We start from the raw sequence: 12,618 nt of genomic DNA, 5'->3' as shown, positions 1-12,618 counted from the left end.
TTATCACATATTTTCTTTTTTGAAGAAAATTGGCAACATCGTTTTTCCAATACATTGCACATTGGTTCAAATCATTACTTTTTCAGTGCGAAATTAAGATCGACAAAATAATGAAACTTTTTAAAGTCTAAGATGGAGCATAGGCATAAATAGGTATATTAGAACAAATTTAAGCGAAAATAACCCTTTAGTAGTTATTAACCCATTGTCTACAATTAAAATGATTTATATAACACAATTTTTTTCATTTTGAAAGGACTTGTCAGACTCGCGAAAGTTTTTTAGAACTAATTTAAAGCGTGAGGGTCTTTGATTCCATGCAGCGTTTGCTACTTCCCGAAATAATAAATCAATTTTAATACAATTTTTTTGTCTACCTTCCTGCTGCATTTTTCCATTTTGTTGCTAAATTATTAAAATTACGAAAATTTTTAAATACAGTAATTCCTTGCAAACACCATGGATAACAGGATGACAAAAACACATGTCTGATAAGGACATCATCCTTTGCGTAGTACTTTAATCCAATTTGAAAATGCTTATAAGGTAGCACCCTATGTAGGTAGGTTACGTGGGTTGCTCGCTAGCAAGCGAGTTCACTCGGAGGCCTTATGGCCCATTGTGATACCCTTAGAATTACCATTCCCTAGCGATGAGAGAATGGTTACCCTCCATAATTTCGTTGACTACTTGGTTCGTTCGGTCTCCATGTAAACCAGCCGGTGCTTTTAATAAAACCGATCATGTTTATCAGTGACGCATCTCTGAGACAGTCTAGATCATGAAAAAGAGCTCTACCCAGATAGAGTAGTCTGTGCTCTTGTAAGGCTGGACAGTCACATAGAAGGTGTTGTACCGATTCCACTTCCTCTTCGTCCAAGCAGCTTCTACAGTAGCTATGATTTGGGTAGCCCATACGTTCTGACATATGTCCAATCATACAGTGCCCAGTAATTATACCAGTTAGAAGCCTAATCGAGTTATTACCAAGAGATTAGAGGGTCTTAGTCCTATCCGTTGTCAGCGTGGGCCAGCAGTCTCGATATTCTACAAGTGGTAAGATTTGACCACCTGAGTTCCGTCTCACTCAGAGCCCATTCATCTATCAGTTTTGATAGGGTCGTCAGGGGAGCGTGAATATCCTTTTGCGCAAGGGTTAAGTCCAGGGACGACCCTTTGGTTGCGCATTCATCAGATATTTCATTTCCCCGGATGCCCTCATGTCCTGGAACCCATATAAACTCAACGTGATGTTGTGTCAGTTGTGCCAACGATTGAATGCAATTGAGAAGACATTCCGACTTAATAACATTGGAATTAAGAGCCTTGATTGATGCAAGGCTGTAAAAGTATATATGTATAGTCGAATTTTCGAGATTTAGTTCCCGGATTCTTCTCGCGGCAGTATAGATGGCATATATCTCTGCCTGAAGGACCGTGCAGGTGTCAGGTAGTCGAAGAGACAGTAGAACATTTAGTTTATCGGAGAAGATTCCCGATCCCGTGCCTCTTTCTGTCTTTGAGCCATCTGTGTAGATTGAGATCACGTCATCCCTTAGGACAGTATTCGCGGCCCAATCATCCCTTGTCGGTATTTTGGTCTTGTAATCTGTTTCCTGCCCCATGATAGGCCTGCCTATTTTTTGTAGGATGGTGCCATGACCAATGCGGTCGTGCTTCAACCCGTTCGACTGTTTAAGTCGTAGAGCAGATTTAGCAGAAATGCATTTGATGTATATATCAAGGGGAGTTATGTTCAGCATCGTCTCTAGACTAGCCTGAGGGGTGGAACTCAAACAGCCAGTGATTGCAAGACATGCCAATCTTTGTACCTTGTTCAGAATAGAGAGATAAGTCTTGGTATCCACCGCTCTCCACCAAACAAGAGCTCCGTAGGTCAAGATAGGTCTTATGACCGCGGTGTACATCCAGTGCACAATGTATGGTTTAAGACCCCATCTTTTCCCGAAGGGTTTCTTACATATATAGAAGGCACATAATGCCTTCTTCATTCGACTCTCAGCATTACGTTTCTACGTGAGTTTAGAGTCTAGGATTACGCCAAGATATTTGGCTTCGCTTGAGGTGTTCAAAATGGTACCATCCAAACGCGGAGGTCTGAATTCTGGAATTTTGTACCTCCTGGTGAAAAGAACCAGTTCAGTTTTGGCCGGGTTGACACCCAGACCGTTTTCCTTGACCCATGATAGTAGGGCTGATTCCATGAGTTCACTTATTGTGGGAAGAAACTTCCCTTGAATAAGGAGCACGACGTCGTCAGCATATGCGACTACTTTGAAGCCCATCCTACTGAGTCTGAAAAGGATTTTATTCACGACAAGATTCCACAGGAGTGGAGAGATAACACCACCTTGTGGTGTGCCCCTTGTCACGACTTTCCTTGTCTTGACAATACCCATATTAGAGTAAATGGCCCTACTCTTATGTAGCACCCTAAAAAATATTAAATTATTCAAAACGCGCAGAAGTGTGCAATTTCGGGTAAAGTGAAACTAATTCACAACATTTCAGATTATTAATTTCTTCTTATTTCAGGTTTAACCAAACGTTAAAATTTTCTTAAAAGCTTTCATGAAGTTAAAATTTTAAAATCAAATTCAATTTTTTCAAGGTTATTTTAAATATTGTCTTTTTCGAAGTGAAGGAATATTATTTTCAACCATTTACAAGAATATGTATAAACTAATGACACCTCTAAGTGTTATCCATTTGACAGTTATTGAAAATTATTTACTCACTTTCCAAAATTAACGTTTAAAAATAATGATAAAATATAGATACATTTATTAAATATTTTGAAATGATGCTGTAGAACAGTGTTTAGCATTTCGCAAAAATTTATTTCGAATTTGAATATATTGATGTATTGGTAATAGGATGATATCAAAAAATAATTTATATTCACTGTTCCAAATTTGAATTTCGCACAGGAAAACTGGTAGTTTGAACTACAGTGCATTGTAGTGTGGTATGATGGTTTGGTTTGCAAAACTAAATAACTCACACGCACTAAGTTTTGCTCGCCACGAAATCTTTAGGGCAGGTTGCATTCTTAATATTTTTTACAAAGTCTGATATTAAATAAATCCCTTTTTGCACTTTTAGGAAATATATATTTGAAATACTCACCCACTCACGCTGAATCCGTTGGCAAAACTCCTCCAAATTGGATAAGGTTATTCGGTATTGTCTCAACTGACACATCAGAGTTCAGCAAAAATGTTCAATCCGATGGAGTTCGTGGCTTTTAGCTGACTTCCACATAAATTTGCTCGAATCACCATTCTGCGTGATTTTTATATTATTGGATGCAACGGTGCTGAAGCAAGGTCGTGGCAACATATACCTTGCATCTGTTTTCCTGCCTTTGGATTCTCCGACACTACCACCAATGTCGGAGCTGATGAAACTGGTTGAAGAGGCACAAAGGAAAAATAAGAAAATTCTAATAGGTTGTGATGCCAACTCCCACCATGTAGCTTGGGGTAGTAAAAACACCAATCGCAGAGGACAAGACCTTATGGATATCCTTAATACTAAAGACTTGATCACATCGAACATAGGTAATAAAGCTTTCTTCGTCAATAGAATCAGAGAAGAAGTATTAGATATAACTATATGTTCAGAAGAGTTTATAAACGAAATTCAGGATTGGAGAGTTTCGGACGAGCACTCCTTTTCGGACCATCGGTACATAAGATTCAAAGTACTACAGCCGCCACCAAAGCCGATAAAGTTTCGGAATAAGTCTAAAACTAATTGGACAATATTCGGTCGAAATAAAGAACACATAGATGCCAAAGTAGAAATGCTCACAAGTGCCTTGGTTGAATCGTTCGAGGACAGCTGCCCTCTGCGAGAGCGAAGATCTGCCCAGGAGAAAACCTGGGTAACCGGGTAGATCCGGAACATTGGTAAGACTCTTCGCAAACTATTTAACCGGGCACGGCATAAAAAGACCGCAGTATACTAGGATGAGTATCGTAGTAAACTTGGTGAATATAAGAAAATTGTTCGAAAAGCCAAACGAGCGTAAATGATGTATCAAAGATAAAAAAATTCCTATCCAAAACTCATGTCCAACCGAAATCTGTGGTCGATGATACGGGCAGGAGGATGGAGGATATAGAGAAGACAATGAAACTCCTAATGGACTTTCTTTTCCCATCCGGTATATCGAATAACATAGATGAACCGATATCTGATATGGTTAAAGGGGCAATCAAGAACTTCGCTCCCTATAAAGCTGCAGAGCCGGATGGCATTTTCCCGACACTCTTACAGATGGAGGCGGGATTGGTTTCCGTACATCTGTCTCAGATATTCACTGCATGCTTGAAATTCACATATACCCCCATTAAATGGCAGGATGCAAGGGTAATATTTATCGACCGATAAGTCTTACGTCCTTCCTACTTAAAACCTTGGAACGAATATTCGATAGTATGGTTAAAAGCATGCTTACCCGACATGCAGCATGCTTATGTAAATTGACAATCGGTGGAAACCGCTTTAAACGAAGTTGTCCACTACATAGGTGTATCCTTTGATAGCAAACTATATACACTGGCGGTATGCATTGACATCGAAGGCGCCTTCAATAACGGGCACACTGATACTCTTATCTAATCCCTAGACCAGTTTTATGTTGACCGGGTGCTCCGTATCTGGATCAACCACATGCTAAGGAACATGGATAAGCTGCGAGATGTACGATATAACTATCAGGAAAAGGTATTTCGCGGTATACCATAGGGTGGCATTTTGTCACCTTTACTCTGGGTTACCACGATTAATAGCCTCCTAAGGACCCTAACCGAGAAAGGACTTAGATCTGTATGCTATGCAGACGATGTCGTAATACTTTTAAAGGGAAAAGATCCCAATTACTTGTGTAGAAGAGCTGAGGAGGCTTTGAATACGGCGTTGAGCTGGGCTCAACCGAGAGGCCTCAATGTTAACCCGGCGAAGACGGAAATCTGTCTTTTCACAAGAAAAACAAAAATTTCTACATATACTGAACCTTGCTTCCTGGGCAAGAAGATACCAGTGAGAGAGAAGAACTATAGGCATGAAATGGGGTCTTAGTCCTACTATGTCAAATTGGCTTTATAAAAGTGTAATTAGACCAATTCTAACTTATGCTTCAATAATCTGGTGGACTGCTTTAGACAAAAAGTGCAATATCAAACTACTACAGGGAGTTCAGCGTACATGCTGCTTGGGTATTAGTGGTGCCATGTGTACTACTTCAACCAAGGCTCTGGAAACGTTGCTAGATATTCCACCCATTGAAACATATTTAAGATATGAAGCGGCGCTTACAGCCGAACGGCTCTTTACTTTAGGCGAACTGGCCAAAAGCGGTTATAGGACACGTCATCAATGTATACTGGACACATTGGAAGGTTATACACAATCATGGGACGTGCCGGATCGTATACCAGACACAGAATATGTCGGAAACTTTGAAGCGCTGATCCCAGATAGAATATCTTGGTCAAGCGGAACATTGGAGCAAATACCAGTAGGAACCCGTTGTTACACGGATGGCTCTAAATTGGGGGACAAAGTGGGTCTGGGTTTCTTTATTGAAGACGCAGAAACAGAAATATACCACCGTTTACCAAATCATAACACAAGCTTCCAGGCAGAAGTACGAGCAATAACGGAATGCGTAAATTGGATTAAAACAAATATGGCGCCCGCGGCCCTTAATATATTTACCGACAGCCAGAAGGCAATTAGGGCGATATCAGGTGATAGAACTAAATCTAAGACCGTATTGGACTGTAAGAAAGCTTTAACTGAATACTCTCCCAGAGGTAGGTGCACATCATATGGGTACCAGACCACTCGGGAGTAGTCGGTAACAAAATGGCGAATGTAATAGCTTTAAAGGGAAGGGAGCTCGAGGCAGTTAACCTGACAAACGCAAAACCATTCGACGCAACAAAAGCTGAACTAAAAATATGGGTGAGAGAATCCCATAAGGCCTCTTGGAATAATGAAACAGTGGGTAGAACCACAAAGATCCTATGGGGTGACCCTGATGAGAGCAAGACGAGAAATCTTCTCAAAATGAGCAAGTCTGAGGTTAGTATGATGGTACGTATTCTGAGTGGACACACAGGATTACGAGCACATCTATACAAAATTGGACGTGCGGATTCAGACGAATGTAGAGCATGTGGAGAGGACAGTGAAACTCTGGAGCACTTTCTTTGCCATTGTCAGACATTCGTCGAAGTTAGATCCAAGTATCTTGGAAGTGATGTTATTCCGGAAATAACATTACGTTCAGGAAACTGAGTTTCTGAACACTGAAAAATAATTCATTCAGTTCCTTTTTTTCATGAAAAGGAGCGCACAACAGGCCCGATAGTGGCCTAGGTGTATTTCTTCGGATTTGACGTAGTATACATCCTCCTATCAACCTACCTACCTACTAAATTTTTCTTGCTCCTGTACTTCTTGCTGTTCAAGTTCCGATTTTAGTTCGTCTAATGAAATGATTGCATTTTGCAGCAATGCTTTTGTATTTTCAAATATATTCTCTCTGAAATATTGGTCGTCATTGACCCCTTGGGTTTCCAATTTAGCATTATTTAATTGGAACTCTTCTCATTTGCTTTAAGGCTCTTTTTTGTCTCCTCAATGGTAGCCTTCCTCATTCATTTTTTCGGAAATGTTATTAATTTCCTTGTGAATTTGATGTTGAACTTTGTAGAGATTCACTCTGCTCGACATGATTGTTTTTTATTTTTTTAATTGAAAGGGAGCGTTTTAATTTATTTTTAGTTTTTTGATTTTTGTGTTTTATTTTTGAAAAAAAATTTCAATCCGGCTCGAAGGACTAAATGTTGAAGCGTATTTTTTTACACACTTTTATTGTTGATTAGTTGTAAGGCACTTGTGAGTGTTTGTAATGCACTCGTTGAATGTTTGTAAGACATTGATCGTAACACAAGATAAGGACTTCTGGAAAATAATACCACTAAATAATACCGTTACTCATATGTAAATATAGATAACCATAGAAGAAAATGTTACTAGCAGATTGAAATAAAATTAAATATAAAAAACATGTTCAAGTGATTTGAACATCGGGACAGGCATTCAGAGGACGTCCTATTAAACAGTGTCTCGGAGTTAAGTCATCCAATTGACCTGGATCATCATTGTTTAGAACTACTAGAGGTCTTGAATTCAATACTGCTTCAATTTGAATTAAGAGAGTACTCCGCCAGCTTCCCAAATACCTCCAAAGCGAGAAACTGCCGGGGGAATAAAATGCCACCGAATTTTCTGCATCGCCAATATAGGAATAATCGTTTCATTATTCCGAACAGCAGCTTTAAAATCCTTATCCATTTTTTTATTTGCGCCAACAAATTCCGTTCCATTGTCTAAATAAATATCCGAACTGACACCTCTCCCTCCAAAAAATCGCTTTAATGCTGCTAAGAATGCTTCCGATGTAAGGTCGCTAACAGCCTCTAGATAGATCGCCTTTGTCGTCATGCACACAAACACTGCCATATACCCTTTGTAGGATTTTTGTGCTCTGCCTTTTGACAATTTAATTTGTATAGGACCAACATAGTCCACTTCAACATGTTGAAATGGAGCTGATATTGTTACCTGAAATTCTGGAAGATTGCCTATTAGTTTAGGACATCTTCACAAACATTTCCTTATTGAATTTTTCATATCCAGGATCCAAAACCTACACCTTAGTGCTGCTTCAACTATTTGGTTACTTTGCCACCATAGCATTACATCGAAGTTATCTGTTACCATCACACGTTCATTGCTGTAACGCTCAACTTCATCTCATCTAGTAAGCATGCTACTCTCTGGTTCGGCTGTTACCGTGAAGAAGAAACTATTTTTTAGTAGTTTTCTCCATAGAAGGAACTGGTGAGGATATGGGTAGAACATTTTGTGAGGATGTTTCTGGTGAATGGGTATTTATTGTCGAACTTGATGCTGAATTGTCTTGCGGTACGGATGTATTACTGATGATATCATGAAAATCGGAATTGTTTTCAATTTCGTCTATTGTTTTTTCGATGCAAAATTCCTTTATAAGATGAATCTCACTTGAATATTTAAATGCCGTTTTGCTACATTTTTGTAGCCGTGACAAAATATTTAGTTTTAATGCAGCAATATTAACTTCATCGTTGACTTGAGCAGCACAAATTGATTTCGCTTTGTTTATTTAAGGAATCACAAAGCAAATTGTCGGAAGCTCACTGAATTGAAGTTCTTTAAAAATTGTTTCAAAGTCCTTGCATATATCGACTAAACTCTGCAGCACTGAAATGTTAAAGTTGTTTCGTTGATCTTCGTATAATTGTCATTAATTGATTTAAACATTGTATATTGTTAATTCCACCTTGTCGGACAGTAGTTCTTTAGGGTTGTATCTAGCATGTGCTGCTTGTTGGCCATTTTGAAATACTTCACAATTTCTTTTTTACTGGAATGTGTTATTCCGTTTAATTCCTCTGTCTGAAAGCATCGTTTAAAATGTTGGAAAGGAGATGAACTGAGCAGTTTATTTTAGTAAAATCCTTCAGAGCGCAAATAATATTGCTTCCGCGATCCGTGACGAATACCGCATTTGCCAGGTCTGATACTCCAAATTATCCACACATCGTGCATAGTTTATTTTTAACATTAATTGCAGTATTTGACTTAAAGTCCATAAATTTTATTCCAAGTGTTAGATCAACAAGTCTGAAATTTACTTGAAAATGTAAAGTGGCACACAAAAAAAAACCTTTTGACGATATCATCGGTCCAAATATCAATCGTAACTGCTGCTTCGCCATTTCTCAGAAGTTTTTGAACGCGCGGTGCAATTTCTTGCTTATTCAGATACAGTGCTGTGTTAGCTGATAAGTTGCTTATCGAGACTACGTTATTTATGTTAACTGGTAGCGCTTTAACCGGTTGCATTATCATTAATATAAATTGTAACAAACATAGTTTTTTTGGCTTCATCGTTGTTACGTTGCTCATTATTGTTGCCGAATTCTTTTCTTCTGTATCCGTAGATACTAATGGACATAATTTTCTAATAGGTCTTTTCAGCGAGCTTACTTTGCCACTATGTACTTCTGTAATTCTCGCAAGCGGCCAACTTGCTGGATGAGTATTTTCATCCTTGTTTAGTACTACTGTACCTTCTTTTAAATTCTCCGACGGAAACTTCCATTTTTTTCTTTGCTGCAGCGTAATCAAATACTCCTGTTTCCATCTGACCCAAAAATCTTTTCTTAGTTTCTGGATTAGTTTCCATCAATTTAGCGAATTAAGATTTGCTTCTTCAACAAGTTCGGGACAGGCATTCAGGGGACGTCCTATTAAAAAGTATCTCGGAGTTAAGGCATCCAATTGACCTGGTTCATCATTGTCTAGAGCTACTAGAGGTCTTGAATTCAATGCTACTTCAATTTGAATTAATATAGTACTCCGCCAGCTTCCCAAATATCTCCAAAGTGAGGAGCTGCCAGGGGAATAAAATGCCACTAATTTTTCTGCATCGCCAATATAGGAATAATCGACTCATTATTCCGAACTGCAGCTTTAAAATCTTTGTCCAATTTTTTATTTGCGCCAATAAAGTTCGTTCCATTGTCTGAATAAATATCAGAACTGACACCTCTCCTTCCAAAAAATCGCTTTAATGATGATAAGAATGCTTTCGATGTAAGGTCGCTAAATGCCTCAAGATTGATCATCTTTAGTTACATAAATATATATGAATACCACCCTAATATTATTTCTTCCTTATTATAAATTATTTCGTACTTTATTTTACATCTACCTATCTATATTCTAAATTATCAAATATTTTCCTTCTAAGAATTATTATCAATTATTTACCTTTCACTTTATTCTTATTCTTTCACTTACTTATCGTTACTACCGTTAATTCTAAATATTATAAAATATCAATATCTTTGTAAAATTTAAGCATTACTTATTTGGATCTCAAAGTGAGAAGATTAAAAAAATCAATAAAAGATAGTTAAATCAACATTCACACACAAAAGCTCAAAATTTGTTTTAATCATATTTATAATTCTTTGTCGTCATGCACACAAACACTGATATATACCCTTTGTAGGATTTTTGTCCTCTGCCTTTTGACAATTTCATTTGTATAGGACCAACATAGATAGTCTACTCCAACATGTTGAAATGGAGCTGATATTGTTACCGAGATTCTGGAAGATTGCCCATTAGTTGCTTCGCCCGATCTTGGCCATAACGAATACATATAGGACATCTTCGCAAACATTTCTTTATTGAATTTTTCATATTTAGGATCCAAAACCTACACCTTAGTGCTGCTTCAACTATTCGGTTACCACCATGTAATGTTGAAATTTTCGCCTTTTCTATCAACAAGAATGTCAAATGAGACTTCCGCAATATTATAGGATGTTGTTGATTAGATGGTAAATTTGAATTTTGCAATCTACCACCGACACGAATTATTCCATTCGTGTCTATAAAGGGAAACAAACTAGTTATTTTGCTGCATTTATTTACTATTTACTACACCAGATTTTCTTAATGCTGCCATCTCCTCCTGCAATTCTATTTCTTGATGACATCGTATAATTAATTTTTCAGCTTCTTCTAGTTCCTTCACCGAAAGATATCGAGTGGCGTAAGATCTTTTGTTCAGCTTATTTTTAAATTTTATAATAATGTAATAATATTTATAACATTTTGGAGTTTCGAAAAACTCGAAAATTTATTCATAAGCTCTATTATCAAAGAATCTTTATTTGAAGTTGTAGTTATCATCACCTTAACCGTTTCTGCTTCTTTTTAGGCCACAACTCAGACGCCACTTTTACCCATTCTGGATCTAACACTGGATCCCACTGTAACCCCAACGTTTTTACGGATTCGTCATCTTCAATTTGTATTATAGCATTATTTGTATAACTGCTTATATCATCAATTATATTGTATTCTTTTGATAACCACTTTCTTAAATTAAAGCCATAATTTTCAAGTTGGCTCATAGTCTCATGTTGAATATATTTACATTGAGATATGGTATCTGCTCCCGTCATGAGGTCATCCATGTAGGAGTCTTGTTTAATAATATTTTTTATTTATTCATTTGGTCAGTTATCCGCGATATAAAATAGCACCCGTACTGCTAAATATGGTATAGCGCCAGTTCCATATGTCAATGTTGTTAATATATATTCTTTAATAGCCTCTTTTTTGTCTTCTCTCCAAACAACTTTAACCTGACGATACATTTTATCTACGTTTGATGTGACAACGTATTTCCACAGCCTCCACTTGACAAGGATATCAAATAATTAATTTTGTAGCCTTGGGCCGGTATACATGATATCATTTAGGCTTCTTCCATTTGAAGTCTTCGCGGATGCGTCGAATACTACTCTCAATTTTGTAGTCAAACTGGTTTCTCTAATTACCGCCTGATGAGGTAAATAATATTTACCGCTGTTTGTTACCATTACTTCCTCCATATGATCAAGTTGTATGTACTCGTTCATAAATTTGTGGTAATCTTCCTTCAACTTCAGATTTGACTCCAGCTTTCTTTCTGGTGAAAGAAGTCTTGCTATCGCTTGCTTTTTAAAGTCTCCAAGTTTATTTTCTTCCTTCTTTATTGGCAGGTTAACTACAATTCTGTTGTCGTTGTCAACTTCGATTGTTTCATTGAAGAGGTCTAAACATATTTTATCTTCCGCGTAGTCTTCGGAATTCTTATGTAGTTCTTTAGCTCCCAAAAACGCTCCAAATTAGTAACTGTCGATAAAACTTTTTAGGATTCGTCTTCTTATTCACCATACCTGATAAAATCCACCCAAAAATTGTGGATGGCGCCAAAATACTTATTTTGGCGCATATTCATGCCAATCACCATGTCAATTCTATCCGATTTATTTAGTGACGGATCAGCTAACACAAAGGTGTTCCATTCGTCAATATTGAATTTAAACGAATGATCTGGTTATGCTCCCGTCAGTTGTAAATTCAGCGCCACTGTTTCTATGGACTGGTCGCTTAAAAATTTGTTAATTTTATTTTGGTTCTGCATTTAATTCGGGGAAGCGCTAATATTTGCGAAGCTTGAAAACAATAATTAATTAATGCTCGTAGCTTTCGCCATGCAGGGACTTCACCTTCACTTGTTATAACAAGTAACACATTTGCTGGTGAACCTGTTGATTTTACAAAATTTATATGTAAAAGTGCATAATGCATTCTTCCACATTTTTTTATGGCTGCCTCTTCTACAATAGTTGCAGTAACTGTTCTCTGTTGAAAGCACCGTTGTTCGATATTGAGGTTTTTTATTTCCATCCATATTGTTGAATTTCTTTGCTGTAGATGCCTCCAATGCGACACATTGCAATTCAATAAATTGCATGACATCTTTGAGAATTTGAATATCTTTTGATATTCAAGTGTTTTACTCATATAAAATCAGCCCTTTTTTATCGAGCTTTCTTATTATAATTCTCGCTATTATTGGGTCAGCACCTTCCAAACTAACTCCCATCGCTTCTAATGCCTGTT

This window comes from Lucilia sericata, unplaced genomic scaffold, assembly GCF_015586225.1.
Source record: "Lucilia sericata isolate MDLA Ls3-8-SP2 unplaced genomic scaffold, ASM1558622v1 Contig000031F_arrow, whole genome shotgun sequence".
In the NCBI taxonomy this organism is placed as follows: domain Eukaryota; kingdom Metazoa; phylum Arthropoda; class Insecta; order Diptera; family Calliphoridae; genus Lucilia; species Lucilia sericata.
Note: the sequence above shows the minus strand (reverse complement) of the source record.